This window comes from Squalius cephalus, assembly GCF_949319135.1.
Source record: "Squalius cephalus genome assembly, chromosome: 6".
In the NCBI taxonomy this organism is placed as follows: domain Eukaryota; kingdom Metazoa; phylum Chordata; class Actinopteri; order Cypriniformes; family Leuciscidae; genus Squalius; species Squalius cephalus.
Genome location: NC_137127.1, coordinates 25,913,234 through 25,938,054, shown reverse-complemented (window position 1 = coordinate 25,938,054; position 24,821 = coordinate 25,913,234). Strand labels below are relative to the sequence as shown.

General features: G+C 38.0%; 1 long non-coding RNA gene across 1 annotated transcript; it reads left to right on the top strand.

Moving 5' to 3' along the window:
* Nucleotides 1-735: 735 nt before the first annotated feature.
* LOC307160652 lies at nucleotides 736-5,194 on the top strand. Its single transcript, XR_013821587.1, has 2 exons — nucleotides 736-823; nucleotides 4,968-5,194. It is a non-coding gene; the product is annotated as an uncharacterized lncRNA (long non-coding RNA).
* The last annotated feature ends 19,627 nt before the right edge of the window (nucleotides 5,195-24,821 follow it).

Here is a 24,821-nt window from a genome sequence, read left to right as displayed (position 1 = left end):
AGGGGAAATAGCTAACGTTACGATGTCCGAGGCGTCGTTCAGACAGCATGTTTTTCTCTACGTTTGCAGAGTCAGGGACAACCTGAGTATTCTGCTGCGTCTTTTTCTGCTGCTTCTCATTCAAGTTAGTGACGAAACGCGCTCTATAGCGCTGTTTGTTCTCTGTCGGCTACGGTAGAAACATGACGTCACAATATGTCGACCTTCATAGAAGGTGGGTGCCCGCGGTTATGTAGATATAAATGACTCATTCTAAGGTAATAAAAACTTTATACACCACTGAAAACATAGTTATGGATCTTATATTGCATTTCTGTCAATAGATCCTCAGAAATATCACACATTGCACCTTTAATAAATAAATTTACCTGGGGCGTCTCCAGTCGACACCCAAGCGTCTACCGTCGACACTTAATAAACTCAGTTGCAGAGCGCCAGATATAGGTACGTTTTGACCACAATCTTTGAATTAAAAAATTAAATGTCAAATTGAATCGATATGGGTGATATACAATTAATACGTCTGTGGTTTGAATGTTTTCATTATTACTATTCGGAGTTTGGATCTTGCGCCATGTCGTCGCGCTTATGTTCATGTTTTAAGAAATCTTGATAATAGGGTGAATTATTTACGATGTTGTCACGAATTTAAGATTATTGAGTGTATTTCGAATCAGAGTGTTTTGCACATTGAAGATTCACTCATTGTATTTCCTCGTGTTGACTCACAGGTTCCGTCAAGTTGAATAAAAGCTTGTTCACCAACCAGATTTTTTACCTCAGTCACTAACTTTACATCTCAGTTGCAGAGCACCAGATACAGGTGAGTTTTCGCTGGAATCTTTGGGAATTCTTAAAATTAACTATCAATTTGAATTGATGTGGGTAAAATAAGTAACTTATTATATCTGTACTTTTAAATGTGACTGTTTTTATTAATATTGGAAATGGTTGTGATTGACACACTGCATGTTTCAGTGATGCGTGTTTGAGTCACTTGTAATTTGAGAACACATTTCAACCATCTTCCTAAATTCATCATGTGAATCGTTTATAAACCTGTTGTCTGAAGTTTTAGGCATTTGAAAGCAAAAATATTAGTGGGTCAGTTCACCCAAAAATGAAAATTCTGTCATGCATTAATCATTTCTTGTAAAATAATTCTGTAATTACTCACCCTCATGTTGTTCCAACCCCGTAAGACTTTCGTTCATCTTCGGAACACAAATTAAGATATTTTTGATTAAAATTTCATACTGCCGGTCCAGAAAAGTACAAACATTGTTATAATAGTTCAAGTGACTACAGTGGCTCAACCTTAAGTTTATCAAGCGACGAGAATACTTTTTGTGCGCAAAAAAACAAACAAAAATTACGACTATTCATGTTACATCTTCTCCTACTTGAACAGGTCTACCAAATGCTCCCCTGACATAGTAGTTAACATTAGCCTGGCAAGCCAGACCTACATCAAGATGTTAGGTCTGGCAACTCACCATAGACACGGCTCAATCCGAGGGGCAGGATAAACAGCTGTTTTTCAAATTCCCTCTGCACGCAATAGAAGCGCTTCAACCAACCAGAGCGTTTTCCCAATAGTGGAGCTAACGTTAGTTGATAGATTCAACTTTTGAATCTGGCCCTGTCGTCATTATGTTAAGCCCTCCCCGCCTACTCTATACACGATGTGATTGGCCTGACCCAATTTAGGTTTTTACAGCTCCGAAAGTCAATGGAAAGTTGCTAGACTACCCTGGCTGCAAAATAAATTTTGCTGCCGCTAGGGTGCGTCTAGATTTCTAGGCTAAGTTAACATGGCATTGTACTGAAACTTACAGAACAAACTTCAAGGGCACAAAACAAGCAGCTGTAGTCCAGACCTCCACTTCAGTCCTGAGGACCCACATTAAAGTATAATCAAACTTAAAACCAAGCTCCATATATTATCTTGTGAGCCACAGACAGTCCTGTAACAATTCAGTGACAAACAGTGTGCTCTCTGTATTGCAAAAAAAAAAAAAAATCTTATCCTTTACTTGAACTTGAGTCGTGCAAACTGCAAACCTTTTCAATCCAACTAACCTGGGTGACAGCTTCAGCTGACCGGTAGGAAATGTTCAGCTATTTTTCTAATACCAGAGGTAGGTTTTTCTTCACAAAAATGAGCATCTCTGCTTTTTCACCGTCCATTCGATTTCTCTTTTCATCCATCACATCAGAGGCAACGCTAAAAAGCCATTCACTGTCAACGCTTGTGCAGGGCGCACACAGGTACTTGCGTGCAGCAGGAGCGAGGGCAGGGACACGGGCTTGGTTGCATTTCCAGTACTCCAATGGACTGTGGTTCCTGGGAATTGTGGGTTCGGCCAGGTATGAGATGACCTATGAAGTAACAGAATACGAAATATCACTTACGGATTTTTTTACTTTATGCTTTTTAGGCATTAACAGAGCACTAACGTTTTTTTTTTTTCCAGAAATCAAATGATTTATTAGTTGCACGTTTATTATTACTACACAGGCCGAATTAGGATAAATTGGCGATTATCTATGTTATGACATTGCAAATAATAATCGAGAAAGTCGCATTATTAATTAGGATGCTTTCGGTCCTAAAGTGAAATATTCTAAAAAATAATAACCTACATTTGTGCATGTTTGATGCTTACCTGTGACACTGACGCGGTCTTGTCTTGCTCCTCAAACATGACATTCTCCTCCAGAATTTCCTCTTACATATCCAGCAGTGATCCTGTTCGGGTCCTCTTCTCTGGGGGATTCTCTGTGCTGGCATCTGCACTGCCGCTCATGTCATCCAAAACTTTGAGCAACAGGTCGCGAGCACTCTTTTTTTTCTCGTCAAAGTACCGGTCTTTGTAGCGGGCGTCAAGCATGGTTGCAACAGAATAAAGTGCCTCACACTGCACACCGTTGAAGTGATGATTGACGGCTTCCAACAGGGTAGTTTTGGTGGTCTGCACGCCTCTGTCACTCGGCCGGCCAAGCAGTCGTGTCAGTGCCACAACCGCGGGGATCACATCAGCAGCAGAGGCCTCTGCTGAACTTATATCTCTGGTCAGCTGCTCAAAAGGGGCGAGAAGTGTGATCATATTTTCTATAATTCCCCACTGATTTGCCGTCAAAGTTGCAGGAAGCTCGAAATCAGCGGCATAAGCACCCAGTGCTCTCTTCTGCTCGACCAAGCTTTGCATCATATAAAATGTCGAATTCCATCTGGTAGCGACATCCTGTTGAAGTCGTTTAACCAACATTCCGAGCTCTTTCTGTACATCCTCTAGCCGACTGTATGCCAGCTGGGAGTGCTTGAAATGTCCAATTATTCTCCGTCCCATGGCCACAACATCTGCCATGCTGCGCTGAGACAGGACACCGTCATGCACCGACAGTTGCAGCGTGTGTGCCATGCACGGTAGACTTGCCACACCAAACTCCATCATAGCTTTAGCCATGTTACAGGCATTGTCACATAGCACGACATGCACTCGTTCTCTTTCTATTTTCCATTTCCCAAACATATTTTCAAATGCGGATGCAATTGCAGCTGCTGTGTGAGAACCGGTGCATTCCTGTGAGTGTAGGACAGCTTTCTTAAGGGTGAAGTCTTTGTCTATCCACTGGGCAGTGAGGCTCAACATGCTAACAGGACTCACGCTTGATATCCAAATGTCCGTGGTGAAGCTAATGTGACTAGCGCCGGCGAGGAGCTTTTCAACGTGACTGGTGACAACACTGTGGAGTTCAGGTAAGGCCACATCAGAAAAGTAGCGCCGGCTAGGCATAACATACCGCGGCTCTAGGTACATCATTAGCCTGCTGAAGCCAACGTCTTCCACCACGCTGAACGGCTGGTTATCAAGAGCAATAAATTAAATCATTTTGCCGTTAAGCTCTTTTACCTTTGGGTGGTCGCTGCTGTATTTTCTAGCTTTGTCAAAGGACTGAAGTAGAGGCTGCTGTTGGGTTTTTGTCGGCATTTTTTCCTTCTTACTTTTCAAAAAGTCTTGGTGCTGCTTAGGATGACGGCTCTTAAGATGCGTAATCATATTTGTAGTGTTGAAAGAGTGTCGTTTTACGCCTCCTCGCATCACTTCTGCTTTACAAATACTGCAAATAGCAAGTTTGTTATCTGTTTGACAGATCTCGAAATGCCTCCACACAGCTGACATGTTGGAAGTTTAAGTTGCTGGCGCTCATGCTACGTTCACGGTCGTCACGTGCGCATAGGAAACACGCCCCCCTATCGGCTAGGCTCATCGGCAGAAATATTCATATCTGCCGATGCCGATGATGGTCATTTTAAGCTTTTATCGGCCGATACCGATGTTGTGCCGATATCATCGTGCATCCCTAATGTTTTTAATAACTTTTCTGGGCTGGCAGATATCGATTACCCAGCAGTCTATGAAGGAGTGAGCCAGCTCTCAGATTTCATCAAAAATATCTTAATTTGTGTTCCGAAGATGAACGAAAGTCTTACGGGGTTGGAACAACACCTTTAATGCTTTTCAGAGTTTCTTTTTGAAAGGAATGTTGTGAACAGGATGTTTCATTTGTTGGTATGTTGTGGGAGTGGCATTTTAGAGTGTTTAGTTTAATTGATGAATTTGTTGAAGCTTGAGAGCATAAATAATTGGTAACTTAGTTGATATGAATTGACTTAAATGCCATTTTAATAGGTCTTTAATGTGTTTAACAATGTTTTAACGGTTTCTTTTGGAACAAAGGATGTTTCTATATTGAATGCTGTGGGTTGATATTGTTTAATGTTATGTAACAGATTAATCCACAAGACATGCATTGAGACAGGTGTAAAACACCTTTCCATGAGGTTGTTTTCTGCAATTTCATTGCAAAAAAAATTGTATTGTATATAACACCTGATGTACCCGTTACATCATAAGAAGAATGGCATCTACGCTAATGTTAGTCTTTCTGTTTATTCCAAGGTTTACTGAAGTCAGCCGGATCCGGGCCATATCCAGATCAGGTGGTGGACCTGCGCCTGGACCCATCCACAATGCATCCCTGAAGTGCCAGCCTCATCAGCCCTGTGAAGGCCTCATCGACACGACAGCCATCAGCACTGATCCTCAACAAACTCGTCTACATACCGGCGTGACTCTGACTTCCAATCAGATGGAACTGGATAAATATTCTGAATGTTCTGATCCAATCTGACTTCTGATCTGTAATGCTGCCTGAATCATAATCATACACTGTTCGTTCATTGGCCAGAGGAGAACTGGCCCCCGACTGAGCCTGGGTTCTCCCAAGGTTTTTTTCTCCATTCTGTCACTGATGGAGTTTTGGTTCCTTGGCACTGTTGCCTTGGCTTTTTGCTTGCTTAGTTGGGGACATTTAATATTCAACAATATTATTGATCTGCCTTACTTAAGGTGGAAGATGACACAATTTTCTTCTAGAAACAAACTTTGTTGTATTATTTTCATGTTATCACTGTGAATCTGCTTTGATACAATCTGTATTGTAAAAAGTGCTATATAAATAAAGGTGACTTAACTATTGTAAATTGTATCAGTGATCGTTAATTTTCCATATATTTTTTTTTTTTTAAATCAAATGTATTTTACAAATTAATGTTCTAGTAGTAATTAATGATTTGGTACTGCTGCAGGTTTCAAAACACCACTTTAGTTGGCTGAACTTATTGGATGTAGTTTTGAAAACTTAACTTTAGTTGGCTGAACTTAAATTCGAAGATTACTTAACTAAATTAAATCAGTTCATTGTACTTTATAACTTGTCAGGTAAACTTTTCCAAATTTGTCAGGTACACTTTTCCAAATAAGTTAGTTTAACTAAAAAAAAAAAAACATGCAAAAAGATAACAAAAAATAATGAGTTAAGTCAACAAAAGATTTTTTTACAGTGTAGTTTCATTTCCCATATTTGTTATTTTTTACACTCACACAACCAAAGTCACAAGTTTTCGCCAAAGAGTAAACATTAATTTAGCCAAAGAACAGAACGTCTTAGTACATTGTGTTAGAATTGTCAGACCTAAAAGGGAAAGTAAGGTTTATATGTTAGAATTGTTAGAATCATGGTTAGTTTAAAAGATAGTTTGCTATCTTATCTATTAAAAATCCAACACAGCAGCATTTATATTGAAAATAGCAGAGGCCTAAAACAGACCCTTGCATCACCCCATAATTTACTGATATAGACGATGAAGCCTTGGTCAGAAGCTAGAAGTAATTCGTCATTTTAATGAGAACAGTTTCTGTGCTATGATGGGGCCTGAATGCTGACTGATTTCTTTTGTCAAGAAGGAGTACAATTGAGCAGACAACTTTTTCAAGTATTTTAGACATAAATGGAAGATTTAAAATGGGTCTGTAATTTGCCAATATATTTGGATCTATTTGTGGCTTCTTAATTAGAGGCTTAATAACGGCCAGCTTGAAGGGTCTTTGGACATGACTCAGAGTTAGAGACGAGTTAATAATGTTGAGAAGGGGCTCTTCTGCTACAGGTAACAACTGTCCTTCCACATGATTCCAAAGACCTCTAAATGTGTTTGTTTCCATTTGCGATGTAGGTTATGAGTTTCTCTCTTGAGAGTGTGAGTAATACTGTTGTGGCATGGTGCAGTACTTCTCTTTAACCTTTTTTAATCTGAAGGGTGCAACAGTTTCTAATGTACTACAGAAAATAGTGCCCATAATGCTAGTCATTTCATCAAATTCATTTGTGTGTTTGGGTACACTGAGCAACAGAGACAGATTAGGCAGATTATTTGTGAATCTATATTTAGTGGTTGGGATAATTGTTCTACCTGGTTGACGCGGCGAGGTATGGCAAATGTCAAGAGTACGCATGTTACAAGGTAGTAATCAGTGACATCATCACTTTGTGTTAGAATGTCTATCCGTTAGATTAAATCTAGTGTATGATAAGCGGGTCCTGTGATGTTTTGCTTTTATTTATTTATTTATTTATTTATTTATGTGCTTCGTTTAAAATAGTCTTAATCAGTCATTATTTCACCTGTGATAATTATCATGAACAATGAAGCATGAAAAACTTTCATTCATAATTCAATACTATAGAAACATGTATGATAAACGCAAACATGCTACACCCTGATAATGATACTCAAGAAAACGTTTTTTCCCCCATCAGAAGATCAGAGTTTTATAGTGTGTGTAGGTTGCTGTGCTCAATTTTGAGGTCTACATATATGCAAGCATGTTTATGTGTTTGTGCAATCAAACATATCAAGCCTGTTGGATTTTGTAGCCGTTTATTCAGATGTTTCAGCTCATGGCTCAGTACCAGTCTGGAGTGGAGAGGGATCCTGTCTGATAATAGAAGCAGATTGCATGAATCAGATGGGAGCTGGAGATTATTGTGTGTGTGTGCAGTATGTGTCAGACAGTGAATGGACTGTGGGCCGTCTGCGGCCATGCCGTATGAGTAATCTGAACACTTTTAGAGTCAGTGTGCTCTGACCACTGGTTTGAGTCACTGCAGCTCAAATATGGGTTCAAGGATCAGCCTCTATCTGTCTATCTTAATGTGTGCATGATTATAGGTCTTCACTGACATCACACACCTAAACTCTCTGAAAGTGTTTGGCCTTGAACTGATAATGTGATACAAGCTCATGCTCTTTCTGAATTGAACAGATGGCAGCATGACTGAGAGTCACAACTGAACTAAAACAAAAGGGTGTGTTGAAAGGAATAGTGAAATGAAGATTTTGTCATTTACTCACCCTCATGTTGTTTCAACCCAGTATGCTTATTTCTGTGAAACACATTTTTTTTTTAAATACTTTAGTGTTTCAGGCCTGTCAAGCTTCAAAAAGATCCAAACACACCACAGAAGCAATATAAAAATGAGTCATCATGACTTGTGCACTTTACCCCAAGTCTCAGGATTGGTCACTTGCCTGGCTGCCAGTTTCTCTGTAGTTGGCTAAGCGCGCTATCTGAGCAAAGTTAACGCAAGTTAATAAAATTAAAAGAAATATCTGAACATTCTCTATACACGGTCGCTATTTACATCTCATTTCATCGGTAAACTCTTGCTGTCCAAGGCAACGACAGACGCATTTGTATTACATTCCAAAGAGCTCTGTTATCTATGGAAGCTTGTTTCCGCCACTGAATAATAAATAAATAATAATAATTGCGACTTTTTTATCTCACAATTCTGACTTTTTTTCTCACAATTGCGATATATCAAATCAGAATTGTGACTTTTTTTCTCAGAATTGCGAGATATGAAGTCAGAATTGTGAGAAATAAAGTCGCAATTCTGAGAAATAAAGTCTCAATTGCGAGATATAAAGTCGCAATTCTGAGAAATAAAGTTGCAATTGCGAGATATAAAGTCGCAATTCTGAGAAATAAAGTCGCAATTGTGAGATATAAAGTCAGAATTGCATGATATAAAGTCGCAATTGCGTGTTATAAAGTCAGAATTGTGAGATATAAACTATTCTGAGGTAAAAAAACAAAAAACAAAGTCCGTCTTTTTCCCCCTTAGAATTGGACTTTATATCTCACAATTGTGAGTTTATATCTCACAATTCTGAGAAAAGATGTCAGAATTACGAGATATAAACTCACAATTATGTGTTATAAAGTCAGAATTGCGTGATATAAAGTCGCAATTGCAAGAAAAAAAGTCAGAATTCTGACATTATAACACGCAATTCTGACTTTATATCTCGCAATTCTGACTTTATAACACGCAATTGCGACTTTATTTAACGCAATTCTGACTTTATATCTCGCAATTCTGACTTTATAACATGCAATTGCGACTTTATTTCACGCAATTCTGACTTTATATCTCGCAATTCTGAGAAATAAAGTCAGAATTGCGAGATGTAAACTCGCAATTGTGAGATAAAAAGTTGCAAGTATTATTATTTATTTATTTATCAGTGGCGGAAACAAGCTTCCATAGTTATCAGCTCCACAGTGGTAAATTAAACCACATCTATACTTTTGGTAGTCCAATTAGTGTTATTTTAGTATTATTTATAGTACACACACACACACACACACACATACATATACATATAGTATATATTTATAAATTATAGTATTTTAAATAATATTTTAATTAACTTTTAATATTTTAAATTTAATTTTAGTTTTTTTTGTAATTCTATGTGCTTTTGTCATATATATATATATGTGTGTATATATATATATATATATATATATATATATATATATATATATGTATGTATATATATACAGTGCTATGCATAAGTTTAGACACCCATGCTAAAGTTGACTAAAAAGAGGAATAAAAAATCATCTTTTGGAAATTGAACTTAATGCCTTAATTTAAAAAATTAGGAAAAGTCCAACCTTTAAGGACACCAATTTTCTTTGTGAATGAATAATGTATCGTAAATAAATAAATGTTCTAACCCCTAACCCTTAAAATACAGGGTGCATAAGTTTGGACACCCCTATGTTAAATTCCCATAGAGGCAGGCAGATTTTTATTTTTAAAGGCCAGTTACTTCATGGATCCAGGATACTATGCATCCTGATAAAGTTCCCTTGGCCTTGGAATTAAAATAGCCCCACATCATCACATAGCCTTCACCATACCTAGAGATTGGCATGGTTTTATTTCAGTTAGCCTAATAGCTGGTTTGATTTGCATTGAGAGATGATCTTATGGAAAGTACTCCATGCCAATCTCTAGGTATGGTGAAGGCTATGTGATGATGTGGGGCTATTTTAATTCCAAAGGCCAAGGGAACTTTATCAGGATGCATAGTCTCCTGGATCCATGAAGTAACTGGCCTTTAAAAATAAAAATCTGCCTGCCTCTATGGGAATTTAACACAGGGGTGTCCAAACTTATGCACCCTGTATTTTAAGGAAGAACATTTATTTATTTACGATACATTATTCATTCACAAAGAAAATTGGTGTCCTTAAAGGTTGGATTTTTCCAAATTTTTTTAATTAAGGCATTAAGTTCAATTTCCAAAAGATGATTTTTTATTCCTCTTTTTAGTCAACTTTAGCATGGGTGTCTAAACTTATGCATAGCACTGTATATATATATATATATATATATATATATATATATATATATATAGTTAAATTTCTATTTTAAATAAATACATTTTTTTTTTTTTTTTTACTTTTTATTCAGCAAAGAATCCTGAAAAAGTATCATAGGTTATAAAAACAATATTAATCAGCACAACCGGGGTGTATTCCAGAAAGCAAAGTTATCAGTTATTATATAGTTATATCTGGATTTTCGTACCTGTGATTTAATGGTTTTCAATAAAACTGTTTTCTGTATTTCACCTCTGTTTTGAGTCCTGACTCAACCGTAACCGAACCTGTGTGTTTTAGTGATTCTTATAAAAGGCGATTTCCCTGGTAAATTAGCCTCCGGGGTGGCGTAGTCGGGTATCTTAGAGGTGTAGATTTTTAAGTATAATTCTTGAGTATCATAAAAAAATATATATTTTTTATTTTATTTTATTTTTTTACTTTTTATTCAGCAAAGAATCCTGAAAAAGTATCATAGGTTATAAAAACAATATTAAGCAGCACAACCGGGGTGTATTCCAGAAAGCAAAGTTATCTTACCATCAAACATACCCTGAACTCTCGGTTGATTAAATCAAACCTTGCTTACTCGAGGTATGCTGGTTCCAAAAATGCGTCCGGGAGTAAGTTCATCCAACTCAGAGTATGTTCATGGTTAACATATCAGACATTCTCAACAGAGTAACGGATGGTCGAGTCACCATGGAAACGGACGCAACTTCTTTCTTCTTCTTTTGTTAAATGCTGATTTACATCCTTATTGCATATCGCCACCTATTTGGTGGTTGTGCAATCATTTTTCAATCTTTTCCTTTAATAATCTTTAAATCACTGAATAAGAACTATATCGTTTGTTTGATAACGCGGGTTGAAATCGCTGGTGTTTCTGACGTCACAAACTACCTTGTAACCAATCAGGTCAACGTGTGATCATCAATGAGTGGATCTCTGAGCTGGATCTCTGAGCATCGTTTTGCTACGGTTTCTGGGTTGAACTACATGTTTCCTGGAAATGGTGTGCAACGGAGTTTGAAATACGTTTTCTCTTGTTTGGTAGGTATGTCAAAAATGGCAGCCCAATCAGCAGCAACATGTATATAAACCAGGAAAAAACTCATGCAACTTGGGATCCCATCTTTCATGATTTATCCCTCTACGATCAAAGTGATGCATCGCGGATCAACCTTTCTTCTCGAAACGCCGGCTGAAGTGGAATCTTATGCGGCCCAGCAACAGGCATTCGCTACGCCTCTGCCCGTATCTGATGACACACCAGCGGGAATGTTAACGGACACCAACAGCCCGTAATCAATTTATTGATTACCAAATTGTATAAGGATACGTGTGTAGCGTTTATACGCCCGTATAAATATAATTAATTATTATTCATAACGGATTATGATCAATAATTAATATTTGAATTATTTTCAGAATTTACTGTAGCAGAATCAATAGTATGATCATTTTATCAGTTCTGTTACGTCAGAAACGAGGATACAATTTGCAAGTGCAAAAACTCTTTATTGAAAGTCAATAATGATGATGATGATGATGATGATGATGATGATGACGAAATCCGGGTGATGCAGGCTGTGGCGCAGGGACTTTGATGGTCAGACACAGAGTGATGGATGAAGTGCAGCGTGCTCTGATGAGTGAAGACGTGATCCAGACATGAAACGTAATCCAACAAGACGTGAAACAGGAACACAGGAACTCCAGACGGGACACGAGGCACAGGAACAGGATCAGACAACACAGAGACTTCATGCAACGATCTAACAAAGGAGATGAGAAAGCGGTGAGCATATATAGGAGATGAGATGAGTGGCAGCTGGTGATGATGAGTGATTGCAGCTGGCTACTGATCAACAGTAACGATCCGGACACACCCACTCACACACTCACACACAAGTAAACAACAAGGCACGAGACTAGAGGATGACATTGGATCTATGAACCGTGACAAGTTCATCCAATGAACAGAAAGCATAAACAATTATTCACTTTTAGGAAATATAATATCTTCCTGGCCAAGAAAGAATAATCCCCAGCTAACAATAAATTAAGAAATAATCTAGGGTAAAAGCATAGGTAACTTAGATTGAAGTTCAAGACAATAAATTCGTAAGCACAAAACACAAGTAATACCTCTCTTTTCAAATACAAACAATACTTTATTGATTATATACTAACACATAAAACTAATATCTAACACAAACACACGCACACACACATTCGAACAAGTTGCAGAAAGGAAGAGAGTGAGGAAAGCGTGAGATGATGAGTGAGATGATGAAATCTCAAGATTCTATATGCACTTATAAGACATGACCTGGAATGAACCTTCAATCATTAATTAACCCTTCTATCATTTCTTAGACAGGTTATTAAATTTATATCAATACACCAGTTCAGCTTTTAGTCTGGAGGTTACTTGCTTGTCTTTTGCGTTCCTTTTGGGAATTCCTTTGGTCAGCGTCAAAAGGGGGTTTCCCTCGTTCGTTTGTTGGCTCTCCTCGTGCTTGGATAGATGGGGCGGCCAGTCACGTGGTGTGCTGGCGGGTGAATGAAAGTCTTTGAAGTTGAAAGCGTGCATTGCAGCCATGAATCGTGGACCGAAACTTTGCAGCAAAACTTAACTTAAAACCGAGACTTTCAATCGGAAAAGAAAGGAAAACTCAGAAAAGAAAGAAAATTGAGATGAGAGTAGTAAGATGGCTTGAATAAAGCTGTTGAACCCGTTCTTCTGTTCTTAATTTGGGTTTGTTGTCTCTTCGCGTCTACATGGTTAGTGGTCTGATTTAGATCTTCATCTTTTTCTGCCCAACTCTCTTGAGAGTGATAGCAGAGCGTTTCTTGAGAGTGAACACAGAGCGAGAACACAGAGATAGAGAGCGAACTTTGTTTCGGGTCTAAGATTTTAAACTCAAAAGTTTGTCCCACCTCCTGAAGAGATCGGACCAATTAGACACTGGCTTTATGTGTCTCATCGTAAATCATGCATTATCTGGGATCTCCTTACTCTCCAAGCTCTAGCAGAGAGTACAGAGGCCACAGTTTAGACATCGTTACTATTATAAGAATACGAATCATTTTACACAGATTTCAATCAAGCCATCTTTTGAATCACGAGCATACTGTAACGCTGCTGGCTGAATGATAGGAGGAAGCAGGATCCACATGCAGCAAACTTTATTTAATAAACCAAAACCTAGACAAACTCAGACTCGGGAAACAGGACACAGGAACCAAACAGCCAACATACACAAACAAGAACCCACAAACACTGAAACAAGATACAGGGTTTAAATACAGAGACTAACAAGCTAAACAAGATAACAAGGGGGCGTGGTTAATCTGAAACACCTGGGGAGACTAATAAACAAGAAAGACTACAAAGGACTACAAAACATGGCACAGAACAGGAAATAACAAAAATGCACACCAGACAAGGGAAACACAGGACAGGAATCATGACACATACGATCATACTGATATGAAACACGACACACTTTCATTCAAGCATCTAATAGTTATAACAATTACATGAATTATATGGGATCTAAGCATATTAGACACACACATATATTGTAGACAACAAAGAATTATGTAGTTGCACGATGTTTGATCATAAGTCCATCGAAAACTGTTCTGGAATGATTTTATTTATTGTTATGGGTAAAATCTCAGTTCTCGTGGTTTGAAGAGAAGAGAACTCTGGTTTGGTCATTCAGAGGTCTTAACGGGGGAGGGGTCAGGAATGTTGTGGGGGTCAGGTGACCTCTTGGTAGGGCCCTGAGCAGTACCATCTCTGAATCGATCCGTCTTGCAAAACTATCAAACGTCGACAACGTTCTTCCTTGAAGCTTCAATTTTGTTTGATTATTGGTCAGTCAAGAATTGTTCTGGGATGAGTTTTATGGATTTTGATATGTAAAGTCTCTTGGTGTGCAAAGTTTATGGGGGATAAGACATTCCAATCTGAGGTCATGGATAGTTCCTGCTGAAATCTGTTTTGTTCATTTCTCTTAACCAATCAGTATTCGGCAACAAATCTAGCATTGACCAGTTAGTGCTGGGGGCTCTTTTAAATAACCAGACTGGTTGGCGCCTGGACCCCATGACAAGATTGATGAGGATACGAAGTCCTGACCAAATCTGCTCCTTTGTTCGGCAGGAAGTGGAAAGTTTGAATTAAAGATTAGTTTGTGTTTGGTTCATCCTCGCAGTCGCTACACATGTGTATATGTTTGTATGTCTAAATTGTAGTTTTGCTTCCTCTCCAGAAGTTGGGGTGACCAGGGTTCGTGTGTGTGTGTGGATGAGCCCTTTCTCTCTGCTTGGTGGCTGTCTCTTCCGCGTACAGTGTTCCACATTTGCGGGTGAAGTGTAGATTTTTAAGTCTGCCCTCTGGGGGTGGATTGCCGGTATAGGCAATTCTCTCCCTGGTTTAAACTTTCAATTGTGCTTGTTAAACCCTGAGAGTAACCACCACGTTGCCACACTAAGAAAACTAAGGGGGTTCTGATATTGGTGGCTTGATGCCTTCCCTTTTCCATACATTGTTCAAAGAGTGATGCAGACGGTCGCATTACTTGTATACTCGGTATATGTGACCCGATCTGGCGAAATGAGTCGGAAGTCGCAACGTTCCATTTTAAAGCTGCCGTCGGCAACATTTTTTTGATCAAATTCAGTGAAATTGACACTATAATCCGACAGAACAACATAAATAAGGTGGTTTTAGAAAAAAACCCGAGCTTCTAACTCCACCTGGAGCGTGTTATTTGTTTTGCAAAAATCCACCGCTCCCGTCTCATCGGGTCCAATCAGCGCAGGGGGGTGTGAGATCTGACTGTCAATCACAGTTCGTGCACACGCCACAGATCCCCCCTCCCTCGCGCAGACGCGCACATTACAATATCACATGCACACGACACGCATGAAGTTCGCCTGAAGATTGTACGAAGCGTGATGGCAGAGAGAAAATCTAACAAGCTTCCAATTCCTCGGTTATTGCTATCTATGGATAGATTAGCCAGGCCAGCCTACCTCCGAGTCCATGGTGTTGATCGATGCTGAAGAGACGGACGCGTTCACTGAAAATCAGGTACACACGCACTGACGATGGGCGGGTGCTCATTGGTAGTGGGGGAGGGGCATGAGAGTTGTAAACATTCAAAATTTTGGCTAAGTCCACTCAATCTGCCAGACTTGCCGACTGCAGCTTTAAGATATGGGCCGATTATGTGGAAAAACAATGAAATAATATAGTTTTTTTTTTGTTTTGTTTTTTTGCTAAATTTCAAAGAACAGACATTCAAAAATAATCTCCTAAAGTTTCGTAGTCCAGATAATTGAGTAAAGGTATTTAAATGACTATTAAAGTTTACAAAGTTTTACTAAATTCGCTGGAAATGAATATTGCTTTTCTCAACTCCTCTCGTCACCTCTGAGCATTTCCCGGGAATCCCCTCAAACGTCTCTGCTCTCCAAATATGGTTTTACACGTTGTATAGAACCAATCAAAAAGGTTATAAATGTACACAAACGCTGATCATTTGTCAATGGGAAGCCCCATTTCGACTGACCGGCACGCGATTGGTCCAGCCATCCTCCTGTCAGACTCGCAGCGCTCTGTGTAAACAAGCTAGCAGATCTCCTCAGAAAGATTAAATATTATTAATTTGAGAAATGTCGCTGTCAAAAGAGAGCAAAGTCGCCAAAAAGTCGCCAAAAGCGTTGAACTCACTGGAGGCTTCTAACCTAAGCTCTGCTGCTGGTCAGCAAGGGTGGCTAAGGCTAGTCAGTGATTTATTTTGGATCTGGAGACGTGACATCCTCTGACAGCGACAGCGAAAGTGACAGCCCTGTGGTATTTATCGTGTATGGATGTGAGTGAGTGCAATTATTCTGTGAGTGTATTTATCTGCAAGGAGAATCCATTACAATGTTTTTGATTTATTTTAACCCAATATTTAACTGTTGGTATCTCCGTTATGAATATGTTACACTGTTATTGTCAACTAGCCTACACAAAGATTTGATTGCATAGGCTAACATTATTTGTTCTCTGTTTCCTTGTCTCTCTGCCTCTCTCACTTTCTCTCTCTCTCTCTCTCTCTCTCTCTCTCTCTCACACACACACACACACACACACACACACACACACACACACACACACACACACACACACAGAGAGAGAGAGAGACACACACACACACACACACACACACACACACACACACACACACACACCCTCTCTCAAGCAAAACTGAAGCACCTCTGTTCAATCTTTCTGATTTTAGTAAATGTTTGTAAAAGTGCCTTTTAAATTATTTATTAAAAAAAAAACTTGAAAATAATTTGAGCTTCAGCCTGGCATAATAGCATATATTAATGTCTTTGGTCAAATTAAGCTGTACAATAAATAGTTCATCCCTTTAAATGCAATGGATTTTGAAAGATATCAACAAAAAAACGGGCAAAAAACTTTAAAAGCGATTTTCTCAGGTTTTCAGTTGGAAAAAGAGGGCAGACGACCATAATTCAAATGTATATATCTTTACAACCATTCAAGGTATGACTTTGACTAGGATATCATTTGAAAGCTTATGGTCTCCTCTTTCCATTAATACCAAAATCTCAATTTTGAAATTTGGGTCACTGTGACTCATTTTGCTGGATCAGGTCACATATGGTCCAATATTAAATGCGCTTTTGTTTCAGTTTATGCCCCTAAAGAACATGATAGTATCATACAAACAAGCTGTTGATAGAACGCACTAAGTTCTAGTGATTATCATCTTGTGATAGGCGGTGACTTCAATGCTGTGCATAATCCCCTACTTGATAGGTCTCAAATATCTCACTCTGATTTAACCTCTTCAAAGTTGTTTAATGATTTTATAAAACAGGTCAATGTGTGCGACATATGGTGATTGAGGAATGATAGCGCTAAAGACAATACATTCTTTTCAGCTCGCCACCAATCATATTCACGCATTGATTATCTGCTCGTATCACCTGCTTATATTCCATTTATTGACAACGCTGATATATTACCCCTTCTTCTTTCAGACCACTCCCCTGTAACTTTGTCTTCTCCCATTTTCTGCTCCCTCTGGATGTAAACATTGGAGATTTAACACATCCTTACTCCACGGCCAAAAATGTATATCACAACTGCGTACCTCCTTAGTAGAGTTTATTGATTTGAACAGTGGTTCTTCAAATAATCCACAATCCATGTGGGAGGTAACAAAATGCTTTATTAGAGGGAAATGCATTTCTTTCTCTTCTTTTCATCAGAAATCTAGAATAAATGAGTTGGAGAGACAAATTCAGGCGTTGGAACAGGACCTTAAAAACAGCTATTGTCAATGGAAGGAGGAAGAACTATGTGCAATTAAATATGAGCTAAAAGGATTACTTTTGCACAGAGCTGAATTCATTATGCATCGAACAAGGCAATCTTATTATTTCAACGGTGAGAGACCAAGTAAATTATTAGCACTATGAATCAAGCAGATGGAATCTAGAACAAACATGCTCTATAAGGAATGAAGACACTTTATGCACCCAACCCGAAGATATAAATCAGACCTTAAAAACCTATTATGAACAACTATACACTTTGAATTATTCAAGTTAACAGCAACATACATCTTTTCTTCAACAGTTTCATCTTCCTAAAATTGATGAACATCATCAGGAGATGTTAAATTGTCCCATGTCACTTGAAGAATTGAAACTGGCCCTGGACTCTATGCCAAAGAAAAAAAATCTCCAGGTATTGACGGAATTCCCCCTGAATTAATCTCTGCCATTTGGGATATAGTATCACCATTTATTTTTAACTCTTTTAATTTTTTCAATTGAAAATGGAGCCCTACATAGGGACCAAAACACAGCTCTGATAACCCTTTTACTTAAAAAGGGCAAAGATCCTTTAGAATGTGCTAGCTACCAACCTATTAGTTTAATCACCACCGATGCTAAACTTTTCGCCAAAACTCTAGCTCTTAGACTGAATAAATGCATAGACAGGATCGTTCACTTTGATCAGTCTGGTTTTCTCAAAGGTCGATTGGCGTCTGATAATATCAGGTGACTATTACACATCATTCATAGATCCAATTCTTATTCGGCCTCCTCCGCAGTCATTTTGCTGGACGCGGCCTTTGATAGAATTGAATGGAGCTTTCTCTGGGCAGTCCTTGAACATGTAAGAGGTCAGATAAGGGTTTATTAAAATGTTTAAAACACTCTACAATAGCTGCTCAGCTTGTGTTCTTACTGGCTCCTTAGTGTCTCTATCCTTTGCTCTTGGTCGGGGTACTCGCCAAGGCTGTCCATTATCGCCTTTGCTTTTTACCTGATCAGTGGAGCCATTGGCTCAAGCAGTACGTCAGTCATCAACTATACAACCCATTATCTGTGTAAATACCTTGCACAAAATCTCTCTTTATCCGGACGATATCTTGCTCTATATTTCCAATATTTCTGACTCCTGAATGTTTCAATCTTTTTAATATATTTTGTACTCTCTCGGGTTACAAAATTAATTGGAATAAATCAGCATTAATGCCCCTTAATGACACAGCGAGACAGGAATCCAGTAGCTTACCTCCCTTGATCCCCATAGTTAAACAGTTTACATATTTAGGCATCACTATATCCCCTCCAATTCATCTTATCCCAAAATCGAATTATCAAACTCTCCTGAATAAGATCAAGGAAGATTTAAATAGGTGGTCCCCCTTATGTTTAGATCTTCATAGAGAGATATCTACTATTAAAATGAATGTACTTCCAATGGTAAATTTTCTGTTCTCTATGTTACCACTAGCACCACCTGAATGTTTTTTCAAAGAACTCAACACGGCTATTTCTAGATTTATCTGGACCAAGAAAAAACCCAGAATCCGACTTAAGACAATGCAGCCTAAGAAACCTGATGGAGGTCTATCATTCCCTGATTTTAAGATATACAATTTAGCCTTCCAAACAAGAACAATCCAAACCTGGGTTAATTCTGATTCTTGGGTTCCATGGCGAGATTTTGAAGTGAACATCACCCTTTTCAGGTGTTTTTAAATATTCTAAGAAAAATTATGCACCAATTGTTGAGTACTCCCTTGAGGTATGGACAAAGGTTGAGAAAAGTATGGGAGGCCCCTTCTTATACACCAAAATAACACCATTGTGGCATAATACTTGTCTGCATACTGGTAACAAACTTTTTGTATTTAAAGCCTGGTCTGATTCCGGTATTCATACCTTGAATGACATTTTCTGTGAAAAAGGCATCAAATAATTTCAGGAATTAAGCTCAGAGTTTTCTTTACCTGGATTTTCTTTTTTTATATATTTAAGACTGACGTCAGCCCTGAAAGCCTATGGACCTCTAGCATACTACCACATCCATTGTGGAAATGGCTGGACCCTAATACTCCCTCTAGTGGCTTAGTTTCTAAGATCTATAATTCAATTATTTTATTGCAGTACACTTATATTCCAGCTGTCCACTCCTGGGAAAGGGATGGTTTAGCTAAACCTGACTGGGATGTGGTATGGGCCAGATGTTTCACTGCATCTTAGAACCTGGCTCACCAGATGATTTATTATAAATGTATTAATAGGGCTTATATTACGCCAAGTGTATTGTATAAGATGAAGGTTAGATCTGATCCATACTGTCATCTATGCAACACATCTACAGTAGGTTCTTATTTGCACGTTTTGGGAATGCCCAACTGTTTTGGACTTTTGTAAGAACTGTTCTTTCGGATATTCTACATTTGAACCTCAATACCCTTTGCTATTTCTACTTTTAGATGACTCCACTCTCCAGTTGAATGCTCAACAAAAAAGGACCTTATTGGCAGCAAGCACAAAAGCCAAAAATACTATTTTAAAGCTATGGATAGAACCATCCATCTTATTTTAGAGACATTGTATTGCTGGAAGGCACCACTTGTACACTAGGCCAAGGTCAACGGCGCAAAGGACAAGACTATGCAGAGCTGGACAAAAATCACGGACAATTTGTTAGATAAGCTGAGATGTTGACATCCTACATTTCCCTCTCTCCGCCCCTCTCTTTGAGTTTTAAGCGATACAATTATTGACTACAGGGGGACTTTCAAAGTCTGACTGTAATTAATGGTGTATTGTGGGATGCAGTAGAAATAGTTTATGAAGTATGTCAGTATGATATTCTGTATTCAGCCATACTCTCCACCACTTTTCAGGACAAGTAGACATATGTTTTAACATTAGTCAAGGGAAGTTATTGTGTGTTGTGGGGAAAACTGCTGTGATATGAGGAAACTAATTTTCTTGTATCCATCTGTCTGTCGGTCTCTCAGGGGGACGTGTCTCTTCTGCAGGTGAAGTTATGAGGAGAGACTCATCTTTTTAATATGGCTCACAGCACTCACAGCAGCTCAACCTCAGACATCCAAGACTAAAGAAAGACTGATGCATCCAATTATCCACTTGCGGTGATGATCCCAGATCTGAGGGAGAGTAAGAGCTATTGATAAGACTCTATCACTGCAGAAATACCAGACTTCAGCTCATGCGCAGATTGAACTACAGGGACATGCAGAGAGTTCCTCAGGGGCAGGGGCTCAAATGTAATAAAGGGGCATATATGCTCATCAAGGTTGCATTTTTATTTGATCAAAAATACAGAAAAAAACAGTAATATTGTGAAATATTACTTCAATTTAAAATAATGATATTATATTTTAATATACTTATAACCTTTGATACTTTTTCAGGATTCTGAGTTTAAAAAAAAAAAAGAAAAAAAAAAAGAACAGCATTTATTTAAAATAGAAATATTTTGTACCAATATACACTACCGTTCAAAAGTTTGGGGTCAGTAATTTTCTTTCTTTTTTAAAAAAAAATAAATTAATACTTTTATTCAGCAAGGATATGTTAAATCGAAGGGATAGTAAAGACTTTTTTTATAGTAAAGACTTTCTATTTTAATTGAATGCTTTTCTTTTTTACTTTTTATTCATCAATACATCCTAAAAAAAAGTATCACAGATTCCAAAAAAAAAAAAAAGCAAAAAAAAAAAAGCAGCACAACTGTTTCCAACATTGATAATAAATCAGCATATTAGTTTGATTTCTGAAGGATCATGTGACACTGAAGACTGGAGTAATGATGCTGAAAATTTAGCTTTGTATCACAGAAATAACTTATATTTTAAAGTATATTAAAACATACCATTATTTTAAATTGTAATATTTTTTTCTGTATTTTTGATCAAATAAATGCAGGCTTGATATGCATAAGATGCTTCTTTAAAAAACATAAAAAAATAGTAATGTGTGAAAAATTGACTGGTACTGTAGGCTACATACTATTATGTGTATACAATTGCTGCATAATTATCAAAAATGTTAAAATAATAAAGTCCTTTCACGTCACCATTTCGCATGTTGTTGTCAGCCTACACTTCAAATAATAGGCCTGTAGGTGGTGCCTGGGCTTCATTTAACCAACTCTGATAGTTTGATCAAATGGTAAACGGTGTATCAATGTATAGACTAAATATAAGTGACTGGAATACTACTTACCATTAATGCTACTTTTGGTGCTGGTTTTCTGCGGTGCTTTGTAGTCAATTTACATCCATTGTTTCAACGACGCAGATTCAGATCGCTTCATATGTAAATTCCTCTGACCATGTAATTTTCAAAGGATTTATGAATGACCGGAAAATTACCACTTCAGTTCACATTGTCCAATGAAATTTTAACTTCTTGTGGCAGATGATGATTGGTCGGTGTATTATGCATGACAAACAGGCATCAATGATTTATGTAATATTTTAACATATGTAATATGTGAATTTTTAATAAAAAAAAAAAATTGTTTGGTTTATTTTTTTCCTGCCGCCAAGCCATATACTAAATGAAAGAACCATATTTGGCTCGAGAGCATCGGTTCCCGAGCAGACTGTGGAATACGTTTACACTAGAGCATTTTCGTTTTAAAACGCACAACTTTTACTACGGTTACACCTGCCGTCCACACTACTTCGAAGTTTTAGACCCTCGAAAATGGAGACTAACATAAACTTTTTGACCCCACCAGTGAAGTCCGAAACGAGCCCCCCTCTGCACGTGCCTGTTTCACTACTCAAACACAGGACTGCATATGATTTTTCCAAATATTTCTCCCCTCCCTGTGACAAATGCAAATCGACTGAGGCTGATTTTTCTCACAGCTTTGTTCTGTGTCCCGAGATATAACACTGTAAAGTGCTCAAAATGCTTTCAGAGATATGCATTATAAAAAGTGTTATTAAGATTGAGACCTGGGGCCTATACCATGAAGCTGGTTTAGGTGGCTAGCCAGCTATGTTTCTGTGTAGTTTCAGCCAACCCTATGAAAGCTTGGCTTTAATCGTTGTTCGTCGCCATGGTATCTTACGCTGCACGGCTAACCTGCTCCGGGGCAGGTTATGTTCTGGATTCGAGATCTCAGACTGAAGTTTGACCAATTAGCTGTGAGCAAATAAACATATATGTGACGTAGCTAATTCCCAGTGTCTGTTGCAATGGCTTCACCTTTTCTTCCAAATCCTGTGGACATCTCAGCGCAAATTGTTAGACGAGTACTTCGTACTCTTTCTTAGAGAAAGAGTTTTTAAGGACAGACAAAATCCCCTTGCCTTTCCTGATAGTTACTTGTATGAAGGATACAGATTTTCCGTGGAAGGAATATCTTATCTTTGCAAACTTCATGAGCCGCACATAAAGAATTTGACACGTCGAATCCATGCACTTACTGTACCGCAAATGGTATTGCGTTGTGTTTTTTTGCAAGTGGTACATACTTGCATGGTCGGTGAACAGAACCTAGGGGAAAGCACGGTTTGTCGAACCATTCACAAGGTGGTCCTTGCTCTGCAGGAGTACAAATAGCACACGTACGTCTGCAAGATGTCTGTTAAAGATCACTTCATCTGGAAAGCATCTGCTGTTTACTAACATCTGATAGACATCTTTAAGATGTCAGTTTAACATACATTCTAAATCATTACATCTTAAAGACATTTTCTAAACGTCTATTTGACATCTGACAGGAAACATCCTATAGACGTATTGCAGATGATCAAACACTCTAAAAAATATGTCTTACAGATGTAAACACGCACATCAAATAGACGTCTCCATGATGTACGTGTGCAAACATTTTACAAAAGAAAACCTTAAGAAGGTTAATTATAGTTAAAGTAAGTGAGAAACACACCTGTTCACCAATCATTTTCCTTAGCTCTGGCAAAGGCAAGTTTCAAATCAGTGCTTCTCCCGGGAGACTAGCGCTAAATTAATCCCCTAGCTTAGTGCCATCTACTGTTTTAAAAGAGGAAGTTGCTCAACTGCATTTGTGAGAAACTCTGCCTGGACACATTTGTGAGAAAATCAAGCCGAGAGATCTCATAAAAAGCCAAGTGTCTCACAATCATAACAGACAGATATGCATTTGTATGCACTAGATTTGGTATTTGTTCAAAGGTTTCATGCAATTTGTAGGATGGTTTGTATTTATTTGTGAAATATTATCTAGGCTCATTTATTTATATTTGTAAAACACAAAACATATTTGTTACTCCACTGCATTTTCGCTCAAATTGACCTTTGCACTTGCACAATGCTTTCTGTTTGTTTGCGAGTCGAGTTTTCTTTTGCAAAGCAAAAGAAACATGATCACACAAACATGATCATTACAAGTTTTCTGGGGGCTAATCAAATCACAAAAAGTTCCTTGACTTCCTACAAACACAGGACTGACTGTAATTTATATCAAGGGTTTTAAATCCTTACCTTGTTCACATTTCTTCTGAAGCCCATTGAGGTAGAGGCCTCAGTTTCTGGGGCAGGTTGTGAAAAATCCTACAATAAAAGAGATTTGTAAGGGCCAGTCCCTTTTTTATGCCACACATTCAAATGTTTGCCATAATAAAAAATCCCAGTGCATTCACATCAGCAACTGTCTCAGAACACACAGACCGAGTGTCTTCATCATTTGCTTCACCCTAATAAATAAAAGTAGGCCAATATAAAGCATAACTGTTGTAAAGCAGGTTATGTTTCTGGTGTTCTGTCTGCTGCATACTGACCTCTGTGTGGGAGACTGTGTGCATGTGTGCTGGCTTCAAAAGGGACACTGCATTTCCCTCTACTGCAGAACATACAGTCAGCCATATTTAAAACTTAAAGTAGTAATGTATTGCACACATACCCAGTGTTACTAGCTTAGAGGAGCCAGCACCAGGGTCAGATTGTACAGCACCTGTAATCCCATCCATAATCGGCCGTCCCTTGTTGCTACTCAGAGCCAACTCCTCTGCCAGTCTATTTTTCTGAATTTCACTATTTTTTTCTGTTTGCGGCAAACAAGTGTTTGTGATAAAATGTTCACAAAAATAATAAAAGGTTGTGGTAAATACTTACCACTTTGAATTATATTTTTATATTTTGTCTTTATCTGCTGCCAAGAAAGTTTGGAGTTGGGGTTGCATCTAAAAATCAATGAATATTAATCTTTCTTAGTATATACATTATATATATATATATATATATATATATATATATATATATATATATATATATATATATATAGCTTATATTACACACACATATATATACATAATTTTACATGAATATAGAAAGTATTTGTTTAACTTGCGC